Source organism: Lynx rufus, unplaced genomic scaffold (assembly GCF_022079265.1).
Source record: "Lynx rufus isolate CCGP_SWC_20201006 ecotype Redwood Valley unplaced genomic scaffold, mLynRuf1.p SCAF_5, whole genome shotgun sequence".
In the NCBI taxonomy this organism is placed as follows: domain Eukaryota; kingdom Metazoa; phylum Chordata; class Mammalia; order Carnivora; family Felidae; genus Lynx; species Lynx rufus.
Window position 1 is genome coordinate 156,748,987 of NW_025814867.1, and position 25,090 is coordinate 156,774,076.

The following is a 25,090-nucleotide window of genomic DNA, read 5'->3' on the forward strand; positions in this document are numbered from 1 at the left end:
AAGTCGGACGCTTAACCTACTGTGCCACCCAGGCACCCCTAGTTTTTGAAAAGTACTTATAAAATGTGTGTATATGATTAATTTAAAGATTACCACCCATCAACAATAAAGTTTACTTAATCCCTGCGCAGCAGATAACAGTCTCATATTTACCCTTCCAGGAGTGTTCTGGATGTATATATGCATATATTGCTTTTTAATACAGGAAATGGATCGTTGTAAACCATTGCCCTGAAACTTCACTCCCATTTAAAAAAATTTTTTTTTAAGTTTATTTATTTCAAGAGAGAGAGTGAGTGGAGGAGGGACAGAGAGAGAGAGAGAGAGAGAGAGAGACAGAATCTCAACCAGGCTCTGGGCTGTCAGCACAGAGCCCCCCACAGGGGGCTCGATCCCATGGTCCTGGGATCATGACCTGAGCCACGATCAGGAGTCAGATGTTTAAGAGACTGAGCCACCCAGGCGCCCCATCTCTCTCTCTCTTAACTTTACAAATCTTGGAAATTGTGTAACATTAGCATATACAGAATTACCATATACATTTTTCAATGTTCTAAGAAGTATTAAATGAGTATGCTGGAGTTTATTTAACCAGGTGTCCGTGAGTTGCTTTCAGATTTCTCTAATTCCATGCTGTGCGTCAGAACGTGCTTGTGTCCACATCTGGGAGTCCCTGTGGGAATTCACCTGTAGGACAAGAGGACAACTCCAAGGGGCGGTGTGGGCTCCCGGGTTTCACAAGTATTACATTTCCACCAACACCGCAAACCAGAACTCTTTTTCAAGGATAAGGGAACTGTGAGTAGAACAGGTGCACGTGTGTTTATTTTATTTTATTTTTAGTTCAAGTGTTTTCTGAAATAATTGGAGGAAGTTTAAAATAAGGCACAGCTGACTGCAACGGCGCCTGGTATTTTCGATAGTTTTCCAATGAAACTGGTCCAAGTTAGGGAGGTCCAGTGGGACCTGAGGACCTCCACAGGCGGCAAGTCACGCGAGGTACCACGTAGAGAAAGCAGAGTGGAGATGACCCCCCCCCCCAACCCAGGCCGTTTCCAGGCTCAGACATCAGCAGGTGCTCCGTGAGGGGCTCCCTCGGGTGCTCTGGAGCCAAGAGGGCAGAGCCTTCGGCGACCGGGCCTGGAGGTGTGGCTATCTAGGCAGGTCACAGCCAGGCTCCCCCAACCAGTTCCGGGAAGTTTCCTCCCGGGCCAAATGCAGATACAATGTTGCCAGCCTGGTGCCAACTATAAATAAGTCAAAGGGCGCTGCACGTGGGTCTGAAATGTATCCTCGCGCGGAGCTGGAGCCCCGGCTCCCAGGATGGTCCCCACGTTGACGCGGGCCATCCAACCCCATGGGGCGGCAAACCCCACACGGACCGGACCAGGGGAGGAGCTCCCGCCCGGAAACAACCCCAGTGCCCTGGGGGAGGGGGGAACCCCCAGGGAGCCGGGGAAACGAGGGGGGTGGTCTCCTGACCTGAGGTGCCTTCTCCCTGCCCCCCATCATACTGTGCCGCCCGGTCCCCTCCCTGCGTCAGTCCTGCCCCCCTGCCCCGCCTCGCTGGTCCTGCACCCCACGTGCGCCGCCGGCTCCCATCTCTGCCTCGGATTCACGGGCGTCCGTTACCGACCTCTGCCAGAGTCCCCCCCCAACCCCCCTCCCCGGTGTCCCGTGTCCCCCACGTGTCCCCCGTCCCCCACGTGACCCAGCGTGTACCCCGGGCCCCCCCCCGCGCCTTCATCCGAGTCCCCCCCCGCGTGCCCCCCCCCCGCGTGTCCCCGCGTGTCACCCCCCCGCGTGTCCCCCCTCCCCGCGCGCCGGCGGAACTGTGGGATCGCCGCGCACAGGAAGTGGCGGGGCGGCGCGGCCGAGGGCGGAGGGCGGCGGGCCGGGCGGGGCGGGATGGGGGCCGGGGGCGGCGGGCGCCGCACTAGCTGAGGCCCGACGCAGGGCCGGGCGCGCCCAGGGCCGGAGCGCAGCGGCCGGAGGGGCCGCGGAGGCGACGCCGAGGCCGCGCGCGCGCGCGCGACGAGCAGGTGGCGGCGGCTGCAGGTGAGCGGCGCGGCCCCTGCCGAGGTCGGGCCCCCCCCTCCCGCCGCCCGCGGTCGCCCCCACCCCACTCCCCGCCGCCCGAGGTCGTCGCCCGCCCGAGGTCGCCCCCCGCACCGCCCCCCCTCCGCCCGAGGTCGGCCCCTGGCCCCGCGCGCCGGGCGGAGCGCAGCCGGCCCTCTGCGGCGTGGGGCCTGCGGGAGGACGGGGTGGCGGGGCGGGGGGTGGTCCGCGGGCCCGGGTCCTCCCCGCACCGCCGGCCTCCCGGCGCCTGGTCCGGCCGAGGCCCAGGACACCTCCCCGTCCGCCCCCCACTCGGGCCGCTGCAGCCCGGGGTGGGGGGGCACGCGGGGCCTGGCGGGGGGGGGGGCGCGCTGGGGGACGGGGCGCCCCGGGAGGGGACGGGCGGCCCAGGGCTATGGGAGGGCGCGACCCCCTGTCCCTTGTCCCCTGTCTCCCCGCGGACTCTGCTCCCCTCCGCTCCCCCCTCCCTGCCGACGCGAGGCGGCCCCTGCCGGGCTGGTGGGGGGGGGGGCACAGGGGACCTGGGACCCCGCGGGGCGCCCGCGACCCCGCTCGCCCGTGGCCACGGCTTAGTTTCACTCTTTGCTCAATCAGAGGGCGGGCTGCAGGTGGGGTGGCGGGTGCTGAGTTTTCCGATTTGACTTTGGCGTTTGGACCAAGGCCGACTGTGAATTTCCACCGTTCAGTGATGGGGTCAGTCAGTAACGCCAGAGCCATTCGGGGCAAGAGCCGCCTCCACCCCCACGGCCACCCACCCGGAGGACCCCGGAACGTTGGACGCCAAGGTTGTCGGAAAGGAGGCTTATTAGCAGTTGAAGCTACCTTGAAAAATTGTGCAGTTTTTTTTTTTTTTTTTAACTTTGAGAGAAGTTCAGTTGCGGTAGGGAAGATGCCTTCCTAAATGGCTTCCCTGGCCTTTTTTTTTTTTTTTTTTTTAAAGCACAATACCAACAGTCTTGTCTAAGGGAATACTTGAGCAGGCAGGTTCCTTTTTGTAGGAAATACAGTCTCATGAGAAGGAAAAACGAGGGCTGTTGGCCTTGAGAGAGGCTGGTTTGGGAAGTAGCTGGCCATGTGGGAAGTGACGATTATCCCAGAGAACCCCAGTCCACCACCGGGTGCTGGTGCTGGTGGGGCCCCGGGGTGCTGCTGGGGCTCGGGGTGGCGGGGCTAAACCCAGAGATCCCCTCCTTGCTTCCCGTTCCCGCTCCACAGCCTGACTGTACTCATGTAGGGATTACTCATCAGTGTTTCGTCTGTTTAAAAGTTTCAGGAGGGGTCTTGGGCTGATTCTGAACATTCTTTAATATGCCCCCTTCCTTGCTGCTCCCTCCCCCTGTTCTAGACCATCGGGACCACATCCCCCCGGCCGCCCTCAAAGTTTCAGAATTAGCCTGTTACAGCTCATTTCTAAGTTTCAGAATTAGCCTGTTACGGCCCCTTTCTGAACCACACTTAGGGGTCTTGATTACGCTGTTTAAAAGAGAGGTTACATGGCATTGACGTGCAGAGCGGGAAGGGCCTCTCGGCCCTGGAAGGTGCAGTTGCCTTAATGTTTTGTGTGCGCGCAGAGTGGCCGTGCTTGGTGGGAGTTCGAAGCTCACCCCCCGTGGGTGGGGCCCCACCTGGGGGATCTCTACCTAAGGTCTGTGTCCTGGCAATGGCCTGGAGCACGCGGGAGAGCAGGTGGGAGTCCGTGTTGTAGGATGGACGGTCCGGGAAGGTGCCGGAGGGGTGCTTCAGTGGGCAGAGTGGGGATTCTCGCAGCGCCTCCGGAGAGGGTGCCCTTGCCCCTGGACTGGCCCATGTGGCCGGCTCCGCTCCTGCACAAATGCTTCCGGGCCTGTGTGAAGGTCTGTGGGCCAGCACTGGGGGAACAAAGGAGTTGTTTTGTTTTGAAAGGTAGAAAAAGTGCATCCACCGAAGTGATCTGGTCTGTCTATGTTTACTCCGGCTTCCCATGTTAATTAGGGTTGCCCCTGATACACGGGGTTAGCCCTCCGGACGTGTGACCTCGGATCACACTCCAACCTTGGAAAAGAGTAGTCTGAGAAGACAGAGTCCTTGCTGCCTGCTGGAGGGTAGGTCACAGATCAGCATGGCCAGATTTAAACTAAGATCCCCTGGCTCCCATCTTCTGAGACCCCACCATCTGCTAAAAGTCCGTATGTGTTTACCTGTGGTCAAATCAGAGGTAGAAGGGAAATACCGGGATCCCTATAAATAGGAAAAATGTAGAGTAGACGTTGTGTTTGAGAAGAGCCAAATTTACTGGATTTTTGGAGGGGGAGGGTCTGGTTCCCTTGCCCAATCACGTTTCACCCCTGAAATGCACACTTGGCTGTTGACTTGCAGACTGACTGAACATGGGAGACACGAGAGGCACACGTGGTGTAGACCAGGTGCCCTCACTGTTAGCAGTGAGCCCCTATCACCGTCAAAACACACTTCTGGCAAAAGCAGTGTTTTCTTACCACCCCCCCACCCCCCGCCTTATCAAAACTCTGCTAGTTTATCGGTACAACTTGCGGCTCATTGATATTTATAGAGCAAAGCGTTGGTCGTGAGCGGCTACATTTGCCCGTTTCCTTTTTCATGATGTGTATAAGGTAAGATCTTTAGTTACTCAGCCTTATTGAGAAATTGACTTACAGTAAGGGTGGACTGAATTTTGTAAAGCAGTTGTTCAGAAACTTCGTGCATTTTACTTTTGGTTAACCAAAGAATGTTTGAGGCTTTAAATGACTTATCTCAAGCTGTAAAGCGAAACGTCTTTCACTTAATCTGCTCTTTCTAAAACTACCTCGTAATCATCTTAACATTAATCGCAAATTCCCAATCACAGAATGCTGCATTTTAGGCAAACGCATCAGTGGTTTATCTTCGGACAGACTTCCTTTCAGATATTGGAAGAATTCCCCGTGTTTTGATTATCTTTGTTGAGCAAAGTGTGAGAGCTGGTAATCTTGGGAGGGCATCTGTGTGCTTGGGAGGGGGGCCCAGGCTCTCAGAGACTGGCCCGGAGGCTGTGGTCCGGGGTGCCCGGAAGGGTCGCAGGTAGGATGCATCTTAGATGTGGTCTGAGCAGATCTGTATGTGACAGGCCAGAGTGCTTTTCATCACACAGGACTCGGGACTGAGGCCTGGCGCAGGGGTGGCAATAGCAAGCCAGCAGCTGGCCGAGAGGCCTGTCCCCAGGCGACTCGGGAGGCCATGCATTATTAATGTGGATCTTCTCGATTCCTTTCTGAAAGTGGGTGGGGAGTGAAATCGGTAACAAAGAACGATAGTAACGAATTCTACTTGGAGCGGTAGTAAAAAGCTGTGTGCCGAGACCAAATACCTTTCCCCAGGTTTGTCGCTCAGCGGTGACTTGTATGTCCCGAGAGTTGCAAACCTGGGCGGGGAGCGGAGTCCTAGAGTTCCAGAGACGGCGGCTCTTCTCCTGTCATCGGCGACCTGAAGACCGTATGAGCATACGCTGACTTTAAAAGTGTCCCCTGCCTTGTCACTTGGGCTGTGCATCTTGGTCTGTGACGGCAGCTATAATTACTGTGAGGTGTTTTATGTGCAGATTATATTGTTGGATTCTTGAAACAGCTGTGTAAGGACCGTGGCAGGTCCCTGTTTGCAGATGGAGAAGACTGAGTCGGGGGAGCATGGCTGGGGTTGCTCAGCCAGCAAGTGATGAATCTAGATTTCAAACAAAGGTCTCACTGCATCCAAGGCGCCTTGATGCTCAGAAAACTCAATGTATGAAAAAAAATCGACATATTGAAACTAAGCGGTTGGTTTCACGTAAGTAGTCCTTTAACAGCTTTTCGCTTCCAGAAGGCTACGCTGGGTGGGCCGGGGAGCAGAGATCCCCATCTGAGGTGATAGAAACGGATACACGCTGGATATGGTGTTGCACTGGGGAAGAATTCAGTGCATCAAGTTCATGTGTGCTCCGAGGCATTATGCACGCGGCGGGAGTAGAATGAGGCACTGAGGACGGACGTATCGAATGGGCGGTGATTGGGTCAGGCTTCTACAGACGGACTTCTCCTTTAGACACCGTCCAAGTCTAACTGGAGTGGTTGGATGAGCGTGCCATTTATCAGGATACACATATCCCCGTGTTCAGAGAGGAATCAGTCCATTGGTCTACCTTGCAAAATAAGGTTTAGTTGTGGCGAGTTTTGCCCCAATAAGAAGTGTTAAACGAGGGCTGCAACGGTTTGGGTTATGCAGGAAGCAGATGTGAAAACAGCAGGGCAGAGGTGTGCTGGGAGAGATGCCCGTGGGGGCCGAGGGTCGTGGGGTGCATCAGTGCGGGGGGCGGGACCCTGGGGCCACCGTGCTGGTCTGACGCGGTGAGAGGAGACAGGGACGGGCTGGGGAGGAAGGACCTTGGCGCAGCCCTGAGCAAGTCTCGGCCTGGGGTCCCGGGGGAGGGACCCCCGTCCCTCAGGTCCCACTGGCCTGTGGAAGGCACGCTCCTGCTGTGTGGCAGGTTCTCTCTCGGGGGCGTCGAAGCTGCACGACTGCCTCACAGGCAACGTTCAGTGACTTGGTAATCAGCAGAAGTAGAATGGCCTGGTAAAAATAATTGCGCGGCACGGGTAGCGTTGTGGTTTTGTTTCAGGAGGAGCCGTGTGGCCGCGGCAGGCGTCCTGAGGCTGACCCGTAGCTGCTCCCCTCTACCTGCGCGTGAGCGGAGTATCCATCCGCTAGTGGGGACCACCGGGCGCTTCCGGACGGGCAGTGGTTAGAGCACACACGTCGGCACGCGGTGGTGCGTTCCCTGTTTTGAGGCGGGGTGCACACCACGGTTACTTGAGTCCCAGAAACTGCTAGAAGATGCGTTACGGCCTGCCGTTCTCTCTTGCTCTGGGCCAGCGCGGCATGTTCCTGGGGCCCCAGCTGCTTTGCACCCTTTACTTTCCTTTATGTGTTAGGGGGTTACCGGGCGTAAGCATTTCTGTTTTCGTAAACGAAACTGTCCATAAAAAGTTGCGAACACCGGTTCTGACGGGGGGGCCAGGCAGGAAGGGGGGCCAGTGGAAACGTAGGCGTGAGGCACTGGGGGTGGCTCTGTGGACAGGAGTGATGGCCGAGTGCCTCTTCCTCCGGCCTGCTCGCCGGACCTTCCCCACCGGCTGCCAGCACTACCCCAGCGGGCACAGCCCCAGCATGGACTCCCAGCACCTCACCTCCAGCACGGAGCACTTAGCTCCAGCACTGAACACTCAGCTCCAGCACTGAGCCCCCAGCACTGAGCACTCAGCCCCAGCACTGAGCCCCTAGCACTGAGCACTGAGCCCCTAGCACTGAGCACTCAGCTCCAGTACTGAGCCCCCAGCACTGAGCACTCAGCCCCAGCACTGAGCCCCTAGCACTGAGCACTCAGCTCCAGCACTGAGCCCCCAGCACTGAGCACTCAGCCCCAGCACTGAGCCCCTAGCTCTGAGCCCCTAGCACTGAGCACTCAGCTCCAGTACTGAGCCCCCAGCACTGAGCACGCAGCTCCAGCACTGAGCCCCTAGCACTGAGCACTCACCTCCAGCACTGAACACGCAGCTCCAGCACTGAGCCCCTAGCACTGAGCACTCAGCTCCAGCACTGAGCACGTAGCTCCAGCACTGAGCCCCTAGCACTGAGCACTCAGCTCTAGCACTGAGCACGCAGCTCCAGCACTGAGCCCCTAGCACTGAGCACTCAGCCTCAGCACTGAGCACTCAGCTCCAGCACTGAGCCCTCACCACTGAGCACTCAGCCCCAGCACTGAGCCCCTAGCACTGAGCACTCAGCTCCAGCACTGAGCCCCTAGCACTGAGCACTCAGCTCCAGCACTGAGCCCCCAGCACTGAGCACTCAACCCTAGCACTGAGCACTCAGCTCCAGCACTGAGCCCCCAGCACTGAGCACTCAACCCTAGCACTGAGCACTCAGCCCCAGCACTGAACATTCAGCTCTAGCACTGAGCACTGAGCTCCAGCACTGAGCCCCAGCATTCAGCACTGAGCTCTAGCACTGAGCACTCAGCTCTAGCGCTGAGGCCCTAGCACTGAGCACTCAGCTCCAGCACTGAGCCCTCACCACTGAGCACTCAGCCCCAGCACTGAGCACTCAGCTCCAGCACTGAGCACTCAGCTCCAGCACTGAGCCCTCACCACTGAGCACTCAGCCCCAGCACTGAGCCCCCAGCACTGAGCACGCAGCTCCAGCACTGAGCACGCAGCTCCAGCACTGAGCCCCCAGCACTGAGCACTCAACCCTAGCACTGAGCACTCAGCCCCAGCACTGAACATTCAGCTCTAGCACTGAGCACTGAGCTCCAGCACTGAGCCCCAGCATTCAGCACTGAGCTCCAGCACTGAGCACTCAGCTCTAGCACTGAGGCCCTAGTACTGAGCACTCAGCTCCAGCACTGAGCCCTCACCACTGAGCACTCAGCCCCAGCACTGAGCACTCAGCTCCAGCACTGAGCACTCAGCTCCAGCACTGAGCCCCAGCACTGAGCACGCAGCTCCAGCACTGAGCCCCAGCACTCAGCACTCAGCTCCAGCACCGAACCCCCCGCCAGTGTGTCCCCCAGCACGGATCCCTGGCCAACATGGCCAGGTAGGCGCAGGACTAGAGGGACTAGATCTGTGGTTTGCCAGGACAAGCCAGAAATCTGGATTTTTTTTTTAGCAATCTGGATTTTTATATACGATTATTTATTTTTAACACGCTGCAGACCAAATAAAAAATGTTGCTGCCTGAATTCAGCCTGTAGAGAAGTTGAGGTGGTAATTTTTACAGCCCCTGGTCGGAAATGTTTGTTCGATTTCTGAACTGGAGTAAACTGGGCTAGCGAGGTGACACCACGGGGCAGTTCCTGAATGCACGTGAGAGAGGCAAAAACACAGGTAACAGGTGCCCAAGCCTCCACATGCAGGTGGAAACCAAAAGGATGGTCCGTCCCTCTCAAGCAGGGCTGCTGGAAGCGGGTGGGGTTGTCTGATGGCAGGGGCAGGACAAGAGAAGATGGCACAAGAGAGCCGGTGTCCTGCGGGAAACGGGAACTCTGTCCGTCCCTGAATGCACCGGGAGGCCCTCCTCGGGTCTACACAGAGATGAGGTCTGTGAGAACTGACCCCGACCCGCGCCAGCCGTGCGCGCTTGCGTCCGCAGGTGGGGGCGCCCGGTGGCGGGGCTCGGGCCCGCGGGCCCGCGCGGTGGTCCTGGGCTGTGGCTCACACCCGCCCCACACCGCACGCCCACCAGCAGCCGGCGGGTGGATCCCATTCGTGCAGAGAACGGACGCAAGCGTCTCTGGCGGGGGCCTCGACGTGCCTCTCCAGTCCTGCCTCGTACTCACGGTCCCGCGTGTTGCCCTGAGTTCCTTCACCCGGTTTCCCGCTCGGCGCCTCACCTGTAGGTCTGTACCGTCCGTGTTCTCCATCTTTCTTTTTATGGGCCATGCCTTCTGCATGGTGCTAAGGGTCCCCGGGGGCACTCACGCTCTACCCTGTGTTTTCTCGTGGGAGTTCTCAAGTTTGCCCCACCGAAGTGCCCATCCCTCCGGAGCGGTCTGTCTGTGGGGAGAAGTAGGGAGCCCGGGGCTCTGGCGTCCCCACGTGGAATCCCGGTTGTCCCACGTGCGGGCCCCTCTCCCTGCTGACGTCGTGCCGCCGTGGCCCTGTCTGTCTGGTCCTCTGTCCCCCGGTCCCTCAGCCGCCCGCTCTCGGCACGTCCTCCCTGCTCTTTGCTCCGTGGTGCACGTTAAAGTCGGCTTCTGAGTCTCATGAAAAACTGTTGGGGTTTTGACCGCAGTGGCACTGACTCTCTAGGTCACCTGTTTCACTGACGCTGTCCTCCTGCTGTAGAGCTGGCCTTGCCTCCGTCTGTGGCGACAGTCGTGGCTTTCAGTGAGGCTCTGGCATGTCCCACGGCCTGTCTCACTCTCTGCGGTCAAATTTATTCCCAGGCGCCCTTATCGCTTCTATTGCTTTTGTAAGTGGCACGTTTAAACTTTGTTTCTTATTAAAAGTTTCTTCATACTCCGTGTTGGCGTTGAGCAGGCACGCATCTGATATGGGGTGTTGCCTGGACAGCCAGCCGCCTTCCCGGTCTGTTCCGTCATCCGTACGTAAATATTCAGGAGTTTCTGCGTGGACGTCCCTGCCGTCTCGGGGTGGCGAGGGCTTTGTTTCCTCCTCATGCCCTCCTGCCCTGTGGCCGGGCCGGGGCCTTCTGGATGGTGCTGAATGGAAGCCCGACAGGGCGTCCTTGCCTTGTTGCAGATTTGAGGGGAGCCCTGTGACCACTTGCCCTCCCGGCACCGGTGCAACAGTGACACGACTCCGAATCCTGGATCCGCATCCTCCCCTGCTCCCCCTGGGGTCACAGGTGGCAAGACGAAGAGAAGCAGACGGAGGCGAGAGACCGCCCCACCGTGGTCATCGGGGGGCGCGGGGACGGAGCCCCGGTCAGGCCCTGGCCCGCACACCAGGGGCCACGGCCAGAAACGGTGCAGAGACCAAGCGCTGGGGCCAGCGTGGAGCGGACGGAGCCCCACTGTGGGTGCGAAGGGGCGCCTGCAGTGCAGATCGTGTGGCGGGACCTGCCGGGGAGGCGGCCTCACTCCTGGGCACGCACCAGTGAGTGCACGGCAGGGCCCGTGCGCTCAGTGTCCCGGCCGCTGTGGTCCTGACGCTCAAACCCCGGGATCGCTCTACCTGCCTGTCTCCAAAGAGAATGAAGAGGTAGCTTCTGGAATATTCACGCGGTGGGAGAGAGAAGGAGGCAGTTACGGGTGCAGGCACGTGTGTGCGTCTTGTGGCTCAGCCGAGCAGAGGGAGGGAGGGAGGCCAGGAGGGCGGCCGAGCCCTGATTCGCTCCACACGGAGCCAGCGAGGCAGCCCGCGCTGCTGGGCGTGGGGAGGGGGCTTCCCGGGAGGGCAGGGGCGTGCAGCCGCTCCAGGGGGGCACGGCGACGTCCCCTCCCTAGAGCCACGTGTGGGTCACACGGGCATGTGTGGCTTGTAGAAGTCTGAGCGGCGCACCTGCGGTGTGAGCCCTTTTCTACACGTCCAGTAGGTTTAAATTAAAAGTTCGGAAAAGGTGGAAGAGAGAGCTGTCGATACAGAAGACGGGCCAGGGAACCCAGCACACGTGTCGTCCGCAGCCCAGAGCCTGGTGAGGAAGCCGGGACGGCAGCCCACGGCCGCGCTCGTGAGCGGGGCTCTAGCCCGACGGGGCCGCAGAGAGACCCTCCCGGCAGATGTCCCACTTACACGTGCTGCGTGCAGCCGCATGGTCGCCTGGCGGGGGGACAAGAGCGGGCAGCCTGGACTCTCCCACGGGACAACCCACGACGGGCCAGGGGCTCCGCGGGAGAGAGCACGGGGACCGCAGACTCGCCCGGCCGCGCTGGACTTCAGGGCGCTCGGCTCCGCCACGCGCCCATGGTGGCGGCGGGAGGGTGGCCCACGGCTCTGACCAAGAGGCTCGGGGCAGCGACGGGGCTCCTCAGGGTCCTACGCGACCACACTCCCGGGACGCGTGCTCCAGGTCAGGTGACTTGGCAGGTGTGAGGTGGCCCGGGCGGGGCCGTGCACCGGCACCCACCGGGGGCCCGAGTCTGGGGGCCGGTTGGCTGAGCCGGGAGAGGCCCCCAGGCCCGCACGCCGCACAGCCGAGAAACGGGGACAGCCTTCCTTTCCCCCAGGAAGGCTCCCCGGGTTTGGAAGAACGCATGTGGGGTGGGGGAGGGGTGGGAGCCCTCTTCAAGCTTTCTTGTGTCTCATGATGACGTCCCAGGAGGGACTCCAGTGGAACGGGGTTCCTTCCCGCGTGGGGTGGGGCAGCGCGGCGGGGGTGCCGACGTTGACACGCCTCCTCGGACGACGTCAGCCGTTCGACAGTGAAATTACAGAAACAGAGAATGCTTATTTTTCCGCACAGATGCCCCCTTTCGGGGTAGAAGTTCGCTTTTATGCCCAGAAGTGTATTTTGCTGGAACTGTCTTACAAAGACCCTCTCTGCGAGCGTCGAGCGGATCACATAAGATTTTTCCATCCACCCGTTAATTTGGTGAGGAGCTTCTTTGCCTTCCTGGACACCCCGTCTGGGCCGCGGGTCGCTGTTTTCTGCTCCGTTGCTGTGTTTGGTCGGTCCGTGACGTTTCGTTTGGGGTTGTCTGCGCCCGTCACCAGAGTGAGTCTGGCCGGCGATCGTCCCGTATCACACCGTCCTCGTCCGGCCCGGCGTCTGGATTGTGCCGGTCTCCTAACCGGAGTTGGGCACCGTTGCCCCTTTCTGTGCTGTGTAAGACACATCACGTAAGCTCGAGACTGTGTGTGTCTTACGTGGATTCTTGGTCTGCGTAGATCCTAGTTCACGCCCTGGTTCGGCTGCAGATCTGTTCAGGTTTCCCGACCCTTGTTCTGGGGAGGAATGTGCGTGTGTAACAGGCGGCCCCAGCGCTTGCTGGCTTTAAACAGCAGCACGTGTCGTCTCCCCGTTTCCGTGCTCCAGGAGCCCAGGCAGAGCCTGGCCGGGTCCTCAGGCTCCGCACTCTCACCGGCCGCCGTCGTCCCTGAAGGCTCGGCGGAAGGACCCCGTTCCCAAGTTCGCTCCCGCGTGGCGGTCAGGATTCAGTTCCTTGCCGGTCGTTCTGAGGGCCTCCCGACACGCCGCTTGCGTGGGAGCGAGGGGCAGAACGTGCCGGCGGGACGGAAGCCACGGGCGGTGAAGCCTCATCCCAGACGCGGCCCGTCTTCGCTTTTGTTGCACTGTTTTTGTTGGAAGCCCGTGGTGGGGAGCAGCCCGCCGTCGGGGGAGGGGATCACGCGGGGGTGCGAACCGGGGGACCGTCTTCAGGCTGCCCACCACGCCGTCCGCGTCATTAGCCTTCTCGGTTCCTTGGTGCGAAGGTCGGAACATTTTGTTTTTAAGTCCCTGCTGTACCCGACGTGAAGTTCCCTTGTTCCCTGCTACGCTTGCAGCTGCCCTTCTTTATTCTTGACTCGTCCTAGCAGAGGCTTCTCTCCGATACCTTAGTGCTTGCTCACAGAGAGCCGGCGTTCCGTCCTGTGGCTCACTGGTGCTGTTTCTTTGCTTCTCCGCGTCATCGTTTCTGGCCGTGCTCCCCGGGCTGATTCCGGTGTTCTCTTTCTAGGTTACCGAGTTGACTCATTACCGCTGTTTATTCTTTATTATTTTTCCTAAGCGTTGCTTCTTAACTTTCAGGCTTGATTTCTAGCCCGAGACTGTCGGGCTGTAACTTTCTTCTCGGCTCAGCTCTGCTGTCCTCTGCAGTTGGTTTGCGATGCCCTCACTGTTCAGTGTCAGCACTTTAAATTCCTGTTCTTCCGCAGCCCGTGGGTGATGCAGAAGCGCTTTTGTTTCCTCAACGCACGGGGGTTTTAGGTTGTGTTTTTATTACTGACTTTGGCTCAGAGGCCCTGCGTTCAGAGGACCCGGTCCGTGTGGCCTGACTCTGCCCAGTTTTTGAGATTTGGGTTGCGTCACGGCCCTGTGCTCTGGCCGCCGCGGTGGCCGCCCCGGCGTCGGCTGTGGGGCCAGCTGGCCTTCCTGTGCCCGTCTCCGGTTTTCTCGGGGCCATTCTCCTCCCCCCTCCCTCTGGCGGCCTTCAGCCTCACTGTGGCACGGCTGGGGCGGGGTGGGGGCGGGGGTGGGGAGGCTTGCTTCTCACTTATCCTGCTGTGGATTCCGTGCGCTTCCTGCAGATAAAGTGTTGCGCCTTTTAGTAATTCTGGAGAAACTCTGGCCACGAGTTTGTTGAACTCCGCGTCTACCTCACGCTTGACTTCGTGGCGCGTCCTGTGGCCTCTTGTTGGAGCTGCTCGCGTTCCGGTCATCTTGTGCTGCCCCGGGGCGGTTCCCCAGGCCTCCAGCCCTGCCACCTGCTCCGTGTCGTCTCGTCTGCCGGTCAAGCAGCCTGTTAAACTTTTCGTCCCACTGATCATAGCTCTTGCTTTTAAAAGATCTCTTTGGTCCCTTCCCAAGCTGCCCCTTTTCTGACTTGGCATTTTCTTCCTTGCATATTCCGACCTCCACTGCGACGTGCAAACGCTGTATGCAGCAGCTAATAGCAGAATACTAACCATCATGGTGGTCCTAACACCCGACCCGACGCATCTCGGGGTTCAGTCCCACCGCTGGTGCTGCTGCCTCTTGCCCCCGGTTTCCGGTGTGCTCAGTAACACAGGCTTCTGTCCCCGTGAGCTCCACGGGGAGGCTCTGCTCCTGCCAGGCACCCCGGAGCGGCACTGACCTGGGACCGGTTTAGGTTAATTTTCTGCACCCACGAAGGGACTTCTAACGACGCCACTGACCAATCGGAAGAAGAGTGATGCCAACAAGGGACAAGACTGGTGTGGACGCAGGTCGCTCGGGGAGAGACCGGTGTGCCGTCGGGGAGTTGGAAGCTGAGAAGATGTCCTCGTCAAGTGCCTCAGCGAGGTTGGGACACCGGGCTTTGTCCTCAGCGGCCCCTGCTTTCCATCAGCGTCTCTGCGTCCAGGCGAGGTGACTCCTGCTGCCTCAGAGTCACGTTTCGACAGCTGTTATTATTCGAGTGAGGCCTGCTCGGTCGCAGGAGAGCCACACAGGGAGCTCGCCAGGCCTGGCCCGAGAGCGGGACCCCTTCCATCTGAGCAGGTGACAGGTCATGGACGTAAGCGTTGGAGCCAGAAAATAAATGGAAAGACCGTTCGGCATCTAGAACGAGGTGATTCTCGGGGCTTGTCTGAGGCTGTCTTCGTGCTGTGCGCTGACCAGCCCCCCCAGTGCGGGTCCCCAGGCCTCCACGTCCTGTGGCACACAGCCATCACCTCTCAGGGGGGCCTCCCCGTCTCAATGGGTGCCTTTCTGTCCATTCTGCCGCCACCCTTCCTGTGTCTCCCCGGGTCCTGCCCGGGATCCCCTTCCTCCCCGTCCCTTTACACACCTTCCTTAACAGCACTCTTGCCCTCCTTGCCCAGTGAATTCTTTCTCTTTTCAATTTTTTTTTTTTTAATTTTAGAGGGGGCGCACATGGGTGGGACAGGGGCAGAGGAGGGAGACAGAGAACCCCAAGTAGACTCCCCACTCAGCGCGGAGCCGGATGCGGGGCCCGATCCCACGACCCCGGGATCGTGACCTGGGCTGAAGTCAAGAGTCGGGCGCTCGACCAACCGAGCCGCCAGGCGCCCGCTTCCTGGTGAGTTCTCACGCACCCTCGACTCGGCTGTCGCTTTGCTGGGGAAGCCGCCCCCGTCGCGAGTCCGAGTGAAGACACGCGCACACGCACGCACACTCTCAGCACACGGTGCCACCTTGTTACCGTCTTTGTGGCGCGGCTTCTCCGGCTCACGCTGCGCTTCTGCCCTTGGCGTCGGGGGAAGGCCCTGAAGGCCGGTCTCCACTGCGCTCTGTGCAGCCGGGCTGCCCCGTGACGGCACTTGGTGCAGGGCGCGCGGGAGGCGACGTCGCACGCGGCCGCACGCGGTGGGTCGTGGCCGGGCCAGAGCGCCCCGAGGAGGGTGCTGCGGACCGGCGGGCACCCCACCCAGGAGGGAGAGCGAGGAGAGAAGCGAGGGCTGAGCTCTGCGCGGGCTCGTCCCCGACGGGCCGCGTGGCAAGGGTCCCCGCGTGTTTGTCCTCTGGCGCTGGCTTCGCCCTGCCTTTCCCCTTGGGCGGAGCCGAAGGACAGGGTGACCGTTGTCCGTGTCTGTTGCCATCTACGCCCGAGGAAGCGTGGTGGCATCATGGCGGAGCGGCTCGCCGTGTCCTGCCGTGTTTCTGGAACGCGGCAGAGGCCGGGGTGCTGACGCTGGCCGGTCCGCCAGCCCGCACCAACTCCAGGTTCTCCTTGTTGCTGAGTCATTTCACGGCTCGGCTCGTCTGACGGGAGTGTCCCCTTCTCCCTAAAGCCACCGGGCACTGCTCGCCGCCGAGTTCCCGTGTGGCGGTCGCCTGGCTGTTTGCAGGGGACGCGGAGGGCCCCGGCCACCTGCTCTTGTGTTGACGGGATGCCGCCTGCCTCCCCGGTGTGTTGGGTGCCGCGTGTGCGAGCTGAGGGCCACGCGGACCCGAGGGTCTGGTGCCGTGCGCGGCCTCAGGCTCCCGGGGCGGCCGGCTTGCGGTGTGGACGGCTTCTCCTGGGCTCGGTGGGGATGTTTCCCTTCTTCGGCAATTTTGTTTGCTGCCGTTCGCGGCTGTGGATGGGTCACGTTTGTGCCTGTGGCCTCTTGACAACGAGCCTCCACATTCGCAGACACACGGAGGTAGGCCAGCTTTATTGAACGGCGGTGAGTTTTTCCAATCCCTTTTCTGCCCACTCCCGCGCCTCCACCAGGGAACGGAAGTAGCACACGGTAGAGACAGGCGCCCGAGCCCCCCCGTGTGCAGACGGCGGTCACCCGCAGGCTTCAGGGGCTCCTTGTCTGACACTGGGACGCCGGTGACAGCAGCCTGCTGCCTGTGCGTAGCTGGGAAGCCGGGTTACAGGGCTGGAAACGACAGGGTTCGCTCTCCTGACATGGCGGGGGGAGGGGGCAGGGAGAGGCACGGGGAGAACATAACTAAGAGAGAGGCTACTTATAAATAAGATTTTCTTAAGGGTGGGAGCATTCGTTTGTTAAGAGCGGCCATCACAAAGTCCACGGACCGAGTGGCTTAAGGAACAAATGTTCTGTCACGGTTCTGGGGGCTGGACGTCCCAAGTCAAGACGTCCGTGGGGTTGATTTCCTCTGGGGGCCGGTGGGGGGGACGCGTCCGGGCAGACGACCGCCTTCTCCCTGTCTCCCCACGTGGGGCCCTTCCTTTGTGTGTGTTTCTGTGTCCTTTTTAATAAGGACGCCCGTCCTTCGAGTAGGGCCACCTGGTGACCTCATTGTCACAGGTTACATCTGCCGGGCCCCGGCTTCCGGAGGTGGCCCCCCGCTGAGGTCCCAGGGGGCCAGGACGTCAGTGTGTGAATTGGGAGGGAACGTGACTCCCCCCCCCCCCCGGTAGCGAGGTACCCCTGTGCCGGCACCCTTGCAAGGTCCTGATTATCGGCGGGTTGGGGCGGATTAAGAGGTGACCATTCGGCCTCGTGTTGCCAAGTGCGTTCGAGCTGAGGCGTGTGGTGCCCAGCGCAGACTCGTGGGCGGCCCCGCAGCCTTCCGGCTCGCGTGGGCGCCGATCCGGGCGAGTGTCTGTGTTTCCCTCTCCCTGAGCAGCGGCGTCCGTGTGGGATCCTGCCCCTCTGTTCCCTTCCTGCCGTCCTGCCGCCAAACGAAGTTGCCACGGAGAAGCTTCGTGCCGGACAGCGACCCTGGCGCCATGGGATTCGGCCCCTGGGCTGCGGAGGGACGGCGGCCCAGCGCGCGCCCTGCCCGGCAGGTGTCCAGCGGCCGAGGGCCGGGCCTCAAAAAGAATGGTGTTAGGAAAACAGGAAAATTAAAAAGGAAGTGATGATAACTACTCATTATTTATTCTCAGTCATTTATTGTGTATTTATTTCTAGAGAGATTGGTTTCTTCCTCTTCTTCCAAACTTTATAGAAGACAAAGGAAACTGGGACTACTGGATAATTTTATCATACTTTTTATTGTGTAACTTGTGATTATATTGGATTTCCCAGAATGAGTCAGCTTTTTTTAAGATTAGGAATTACTGTAGTAAATGAAGACATGTAAAATATTCAACCCTCGTACCTACCATCCGGTGGAGGAATTGATCATTATAGACAACATTTGAAGCGAGAGAATCAGTGAAATTAAAAGCTTCTAAAAACCACGTAAATGGAAAAGGAAAATGGGAAGAAAACAATCCTGAAAGCGTCCTCTCTGAGCTTGTGCTGCCTGATGCAGTGCCTAAGGCCACATGTCACAGGGCCACGGCTCACGGGGGCCACAGCTCCCAGGGCCACGTCTCACGGGGCCGTGGCTTCCAGGGGCTGTGTCTCATGGGGAGCCTCGTCTCACGGGGGCCATGTCTCACGGGGGCCATGTCTCACGGGGCCACGGCTCCCAGGGCCATGGCTCCCGGGGCCACGGCTCCTGGGGCCACGGCTCCCAGGGCCACGGCTCACGGGGCCGTGGCTTCCAGGGGCTGTGTCTCATGGGGAGCCTCGTCTCACGGGGGCCATGTCTCACGGGGCCACGGCTCCCAGGGCCACGGCTCACGGGGCCATGGCTCCCAGGGCCACGGCTCACGGGGGCCACGCTTGAGGTGTGCCTGTCCTGAATTCAGGTGTGTTCTCACTGTGAAAGGTGCGTCTGTTTAAAGACATAATATGAAAAAAAGAATGTAAAATGCCTCGTTAATGTTCTTTTGTGATGATTAGGGGTTGAAATGATAATGTTTTGGATTTATTGGGTTAAATAAAATATTGCCACATCATTTTGCCTGGTTTTTGTTGCTTTCTAACGCGGCAGCTAGAAAATACAAAACGGAAGATGGGACTTGTTCTGCGACGTGGAAACGTCACGTTTCCACTGCGTGGTGCTGGTCGTGATCCAAGTAGCTTCGCGGGATGGGGCGGGGGCAGCGTGTGGCCCTGGGCGAGCCCCTCATCTGTGCATCCTGCAGCCCCGAGAGTGAGTCAGACGGGTCTCGCGTTGTAAGTCTCTCCCCGTCGGGCCCGATGCCGCCTCTGTGGAGTGCGGTTGCCACACGTAGAGTGCTTAGGACAGAGTGTGGCAAACAGCAGCCACCAAGCGTGTTTGATATCATCACTCATAAATTATCTTGTAATAGCTCTTTTACAGGGTGGAAATGGATTTCGTCGGCTGTCCACACCCAGAGTTTTAAAAGGATTTGTATTCCAATGTGGAAATGCTTGGGCGTGTCTACACTGGCAGAGCGGGCCGGCCCACAACTAGTGCCCTTCTTGTCCCAGGTGCGGCCGAGAGAGGCAGGTGGGTGGGAGGCCCATCCCTCCCAGGTGTTGTGTTGGGCTCCCGAGGCGGAGTACGTCTTCCCGGGCGTATCTCGTGGGTGGCTGCATTCCCGGAACATTCTGTGTGTGTGGAAGCCAGACTTCGCGGTGTTTGCGTCCAAGTGGAGTCAGGCTCAGAACTCTGGAGCGGACGTCTGGGCGGAAGGAGCGCTGCAGGGCCGGCCCTCCAGACACCTGCCGTGCTTCCCGCCGCTGTGACCACGGGTACCCCTATTTCTGCAGGGGTCCCTGGGGAGCGTGCAGTAATGTCCCGAGGTCCCCGGGCTGGAGGGCCACAGGCCTGCCGTGGTGCAGGCCGCCTCTGTGGCGTGCCCTGGCTGGGACAGCCCATCCTGTCCCCTCTGTCCTTGGGGCCCTGGGCCCGCCAGGCTGGCACGCAGGCTCTCCGTTGTGCGCGTGTGCCACAGGAGCAAACACCCAGTGGCGAGGGACCGCGCCCCCACGGAGGCCCTGGAGGCGCGAGGAGCGAGCCCGCCTGCCTTTATTGTGACGTTTTCGCACGTGGGCCTCTCAGGGGGAGGCGCCGAGTTGCTCTTTTCTGGGAAGCGGTGACTTCCAGGAGGTTGTATCTTGTTCCGTCCCGGCTGGTGACTCCGGGTGGCACTCAGGGCAGCACTGTTTGTGCTCACGGGCGCCTGGGCCTCTGAAGGACGAGGCCCAGAACAGGTGGCTCCGGGTTCCCACCTCCCTACTCCTGCCAGTGCTGGGACCCTGCAGTCAGGGGTGTCCCCGGGCCAGGGACCACGAGCTCGTGGCCTGAGGGCGCAGGCGGTCAGTTGGTGCCCGTCACTCCCCTGGCCTCGTTCTTGAGTCCGCCTACCGTGTCCTCTGCTAAGCAGCCTCCCGCAGGGACAGTGAGTCCTCGGGACTTTCTCCCCATCAGCCCTTAGATCTGTCCAGCGTGGGTGCAGGTATGTGTCTCCTGAAAGGGGCCCCTCTGACTGCTTGGTCACCACCGTCACCGGGCCTGTCACCCTGTGTCACCCTGTGTCAGAGCCTCCTTGAGCGTCTCAGAATAGTCTCCAGGGCTGCGGGCCGGGTCCTGGTGCAGCCGGGGGGCTCCTCCCTCCCTCCCTCCCTCCTCCGCCCCCCACTCTCTCCTTCCCCCTCTCCTGTGTCACGGAGACATCTGAGCTCAGGTGCTATAGGTAACACCTTTCTCGATAAATGCGCTTTTCATGGCCACCTCGCTGGTTCCAGGCGGAAAACATGCAGTAACGAGTGACCGTGGCCCCTCCGTGGCCCCTGTTCATTCTCGCTGCCCCTTCTGCGGTTCCTGCAGAGCACATGTGCTTCCCCGTGGCAGCAGGCGTGGCCACCGCCTGCTCCTGTGTCACTGCGTGGCCGGTGTGGTCACTGCGGCCGCTGGCCGGGGACGGTGAGCCGGGCACTGCGGGCCCAAGGACCTGGCCGCGAGTGCGGGCCCCAGGCGGTGTGGACGGTGCGTGTTCTGCCTCCCTGTGACCCTCAACACGCAGGTCACAGCCCCGCTCTGTCCTTACGCCGTGTGGCAGGGGCCCCACCACAGGTTTGGTGCCACGGCAGCATGGGCCCCTGAAGCGAGGGGCGCGCTCGGGCCCAGTGACCAGGGCGGCGGTGACGCCCCTGGAGCAGAGGCCCCGAGCACCGGCTGCCGGCAGAGCCCCTCCGGCTCCCGGGCTCCTGGCTGCTTCCCGAGTAACCGACTCCCAGGTCTGTGATCCTCTCCACTTGCGCTTGTCGCCCACGTCCCGATTCCGAGGCCACAGCATCATCCTGTCGGGTGGCCTGGCCGCGGGCAGAGGGCGTGCCCCCAGGGTGCGGGGTCTCAGGTGCACAGGGACTCCTGGTTCAGTTATTTGGGTTTTATGCATCTTCTGAAGCGTATTTTTGTCCTTTTAGCTGCATTTGAAGTTTACTGCTGGAAAACTGTTCAGAAGCTGCTCTTGGCTTTACTACTGCAGCATCGGGTTGTTTTCCCAGCGTTGTTCAGGCCGCCTCTCCCTTTACCTTGACTCTCTTGTCTAAGCTGTCGGTTCGTTCCGTGTTCCGTCCTTTCAAAGAACCAGCCTTCTGGCTTTCTGTACGGGTTTTACTTCATTAACTTCTGCTTTTTAAATGATTTCCTTCCTCCCTTCCTTTTTGATTCGCTTTTTGTTTTTCTAACTTCTTGAGCTGTGTTTAATGTCATTTGTTTTCAGCCTTTTAAATAAATTTTCCACTGCGCCCTGAGGGGTGACCTTCGATCCCTGGGATCCCTGGACTGTTCTGGCCACAGCCTTTGTAGGCTGTGATAGGAGATACTTTTCTTACTCTTCCATTCAGTGTAATTGTCTTTTGTTGTTGTTGTTGGTAACTCCTTTGGATTTGTAAACGTGAGGCGATTTTGCCAAGTATCTTTTTTGTTGCCTTTTTAAGTTATTGTTATTTGCTCGTTTATTTGTGGTCGGAGCCTGTGCTCTGACTGGTGCCTGTTTTGGGAAACTCGTTCCTGCTTGCTTTGTGGCCCAGCATATGGTCACATTCAGAAGGGGTGTGCGTGTCTCTGGAAAGATTGTGTTCTGCAGTTGGTGGGGACAGGGTTCTGTGTGGGTTCATGAACGTTATGAACCCTATTGTCCAAGCCTCCCCCATCAGGCCGGCAGACCACAGCCTGTGGGGCAATTCTGGGTTGCCCCCTGTTTCTGTAAATACAATGCTGCGGGATCCCAGCCATACCCCTTCGTGTGTCTGTCGCCTGTGGCTGGTTTGTACCAGGACAGGGCTGAGTAGTTGTGGTAGAGACCATTTGGCCTAAAAGACTCCACTGTTGACTCTCCGGCCCTTTCCAGAAAGGTGTGCCAACTCCCACATCCTTGTTGATTTCTTAGATCTGTGGTTCTGTCAGTTACCGGAGGGGCTGTTAGAATCTCCAGTCACTGTTGCCGATCTGTCTAACCCTGCGCGAACATCCCCTTGTGCTTTATGTCTCTGCGGGATATGTTACTGGTGATACGGTTTCTGTCCTTGTGGATGGATGTGACCTCGCCTCCTACAGTGCTCCCCACCTCTGCTTTGAGGCTCGCACGCGGAACCGGCTACGTGGGTTGCCCTGCTCTTAACCTTTCTGTCCCTCTGTGTCTTAGAGGTGCCTCAGAGGTAGCGTCTGATTAAAGTTTTTTTTTTTTTAATTGAAATTTGACAGTCCTTTTTTTTAAAGTCTGACAATCAAAAAATTTTTTAAATTTTTTTAATGTTTATTTATTTTTGAGAGAGAGAGAGACAGAGTGTGAGCGGGGGAGAGGCAGAGAGAGAGAGAGAGGGAGACACAGAATCCGAAGCAGGCTCCAGGCTCTGAGCTGTCAGCACAGAGCCCGACGCGGGGCTCGAACCCACGAACCGTGAGATCATGACCTGAGCGGAGTCGGACGCTTAACCGACTGAGCCCCCCAGGCGCCCTGACAATTAAAATGTTTTTTTAAAAAAAATTTTTTTTTTCAACATTTATTTATTTTTGGGACAGAGAGAGACAGAGCATGAACGGGGGAGGGGCAGAGAGAGAGGGAGACACAGAATCGGAAACAGGCTCCAGGCTCTGAGCCATCAGCCCAGAGCCCGACGCGGGGCTCGAACTCACAGACCGCGAGATCGTGACCTGGCTGAAGTCGGACGCTTAACCGACTGTGCCACCCAGGCACCCCGATTAAAATGTTTTTAACTGGAGCCTTTATCTGATTTCCTTAAAGGTAATAATTATCAATGGATTGGAGTTTAAATCCGCCATCGTGTACTTTGCCGACCACTCTGTCTCCTCTTCCTCATCCTTCCTTGCTTATGTTTTAGATGATTACTGATCCTGTCTCCCCCCCCCCCCCCCCCCCCCCCCCCCCCCCGCTGGCTTGGAAGTTATAGACTCCTCTTTTGATGATTTACCCAGAAATTGCAACATTCTTACTTGCCAGTTAGCTAAAGTTAACAAGTGCTTTACTGTTGGGGAGGTCCACCCCCCCCCCAGGGCACCCCAGAGTCCCTTCCCGGCGCCTGTGTTGCGGTGTGTTTAAACTTTGCAAACCTCACCAGACATTGTTGCTGTATTGTTAGCATTACTCTTTTGTTTCAAATTTGTAGACACATTTGCCACTGTCTTTGGTTTTTATTCTGTTTGGCATCTGGGATTTTCCAGGGGAGAACACTTCCTGCTCGAAGGGTGCGTTGGAGGTTGCTTTGTTCCATTCTGTGGGCGGGCGGCAAGCCCTTCCCGTGTCTGTCTGACTGTCTGTCTGTCTGTCTGGGAGAGTGGTGACTTTCCCTGCCCCTCAGGGATGCACTGCAGGTGGTAGGATTGTCGGCCGGCCGGCGGCGGGTCCTTCCAGCACGTAGGTGATAAATGCACGGGCCTTATGACGCCCTCCGCACGCTGAGAAACCATGGCCCGGCTGTCTCTTCTGCGAAGGTAACCTGTCCTTTCTGTGGCTGCTTTTAGATCAAAATTAAAAAAACCTTTGTGCTTCAAAGGACACCATCAAGGAAGCAAAAAAGACAACCCACAGAATGGAAGAGAATATTTTCAAATCGCGTACTTGACCCGGGTCTTGGCGGCCAGAATAGAAGGAGGGCTGTCATGAGGGTGGGCTGGGCTCTTGGCCTTACTGGGGGCCGCGAGGGACGAGGAGGGGGTGGGAGGCCCTGCTGCCTGCAATGTGGGCTCCGGCCACGGGGGCGAAACCCGGTGGCGCCCGAGCCCTGAGATACACCTTCCTGTGGCTGTGCCCCCCCCCCCCCGCCCCCCACGGTGTGGAGCAGAGCCCCATCCACTCTGTGTGCCGGAGAATCAGCCGCTGTTCTGGAGCCTTCTCAGGGACCGCCTCGTCTCTAGCTTCTCCTGCCTCAGCTCCGGCTCGGGTTCGGAGAAAAGGGTGACTTCAGGCAGCGAGCTGCTCATGACACATGTCAGTGATGCCATTGACCTCGCTGAATAAATTGGGAAGTGGTCGTTGACGGAGAAGAAGGGCCGCGAGTGTCGTCGGTTGAGCACTGATCTGGGCACGGACCATCAAGGTGAGGAGAGGAGGTGCTGGAGAGGAGTAGGCAGGACCACTCCTGCGGTCCACACAGGGAGGGGAAGGAAGTTTGTGTTCTCACCAGGTAGGCGGGAAGACCTCACAGTTCAAAGGGCCTGGGGTAGAGTCCGCGGAAGGCCACTGCCTCAGCCCTGCACACAGCCGGCTCAGGACTTCCCCAGCAGGGCTCGCGGCAAGCCTTGAGGGCATCAGGCTGGTTCTAAGTCAGTTAGCCGCGTCCCCACGTAGAGCTCACTGTCCTGAAGGGACTGTGGCAAGCGCAGCCTCAACGGCATCGAGCCCAGAGTCCGGCACCAGTCTGCAGGTAGGGGGAAGTTGAAACCCAGGAGAGGAGGGAAATCAGCCGCTGGAAACAGACCCGGGCGGAACCGCATCGGTCCCGACGTAGGACTAGCGGACAAGGGGGTCACGGTGTCCGTTACAAACGCGCTCCGTGTGTTCAATGACAATGACTGTGAGCAAGGGGAAGGTGGAAGATGTTGGAAAGGACCAAACGAGTCTTCTGGAAAACACGCTGGCTGGCGCTCCGAGCAGGTCAGACTTTTCGGAGACCAGCTTAGTGCGCGAGAGGACGAGCCTGAGAAGCACCGAGAACAGCTGGTGGAGGAGAGGGACGGAACATCGGTGGGACCGTGTCCAGTGGCATGACGAGTGGAATTGAATTCCAAGAGGAGGTGTGCGCGGTGGGAGACGCTTGAAGAAAACAATGGCTAGAATTTTTCCAAGTCTGACGAAAACTCACTTCCGGCTCCACAAACCCCGAGCAGAGGAAACGCAAAGAAAACCACCCCAGGGCACATCGTAACCAAATTTCTGGAAATTTTAAAAACAGAAAACCTTAAAAGCAGCCAGAGCCAAAAATCTACCATGCACAGAGGAGCAAAGATGAAATTAGGGCTCACATCTCCGGAGAGGCTGTGCGTGCCCGGTGGTGGGGGAACATCTTCCGAACTGAAGAAGATCTTTGACTGCAGTTGTGTGGACGGCAGATCATCTGTCCAAAGTGAAGGCCGAATAAACTTTGCGGAATTCAAGAGCTGAGAG

General features: G+C 58.9%; 1 protein-coding gene across 1 annotated transcript in view; it reads left to right on the plus strand.

Annotated features, from left to right (window-relative positions):
- Window positions 1-1,991: 1,991 nt before the first annotated feature.
- AGPAT3 (1-acylglycerol-3-phosphate O-acyltransferase 3) overlaps window positions 1,992-25,090 on the plus strand; it is an 81,103-nt gene continuing 58,004 nt past the window's right edge. Inside the window, exon 1 of the mRNA XM_047099098.1 lies at window positions 1,992-2,058. The gene's annotated coding sequence lies outside the window, so the exon portion shown is untranslated. The remainder of the gene's footprint in view (window positions 2,059-25,090) is intronic.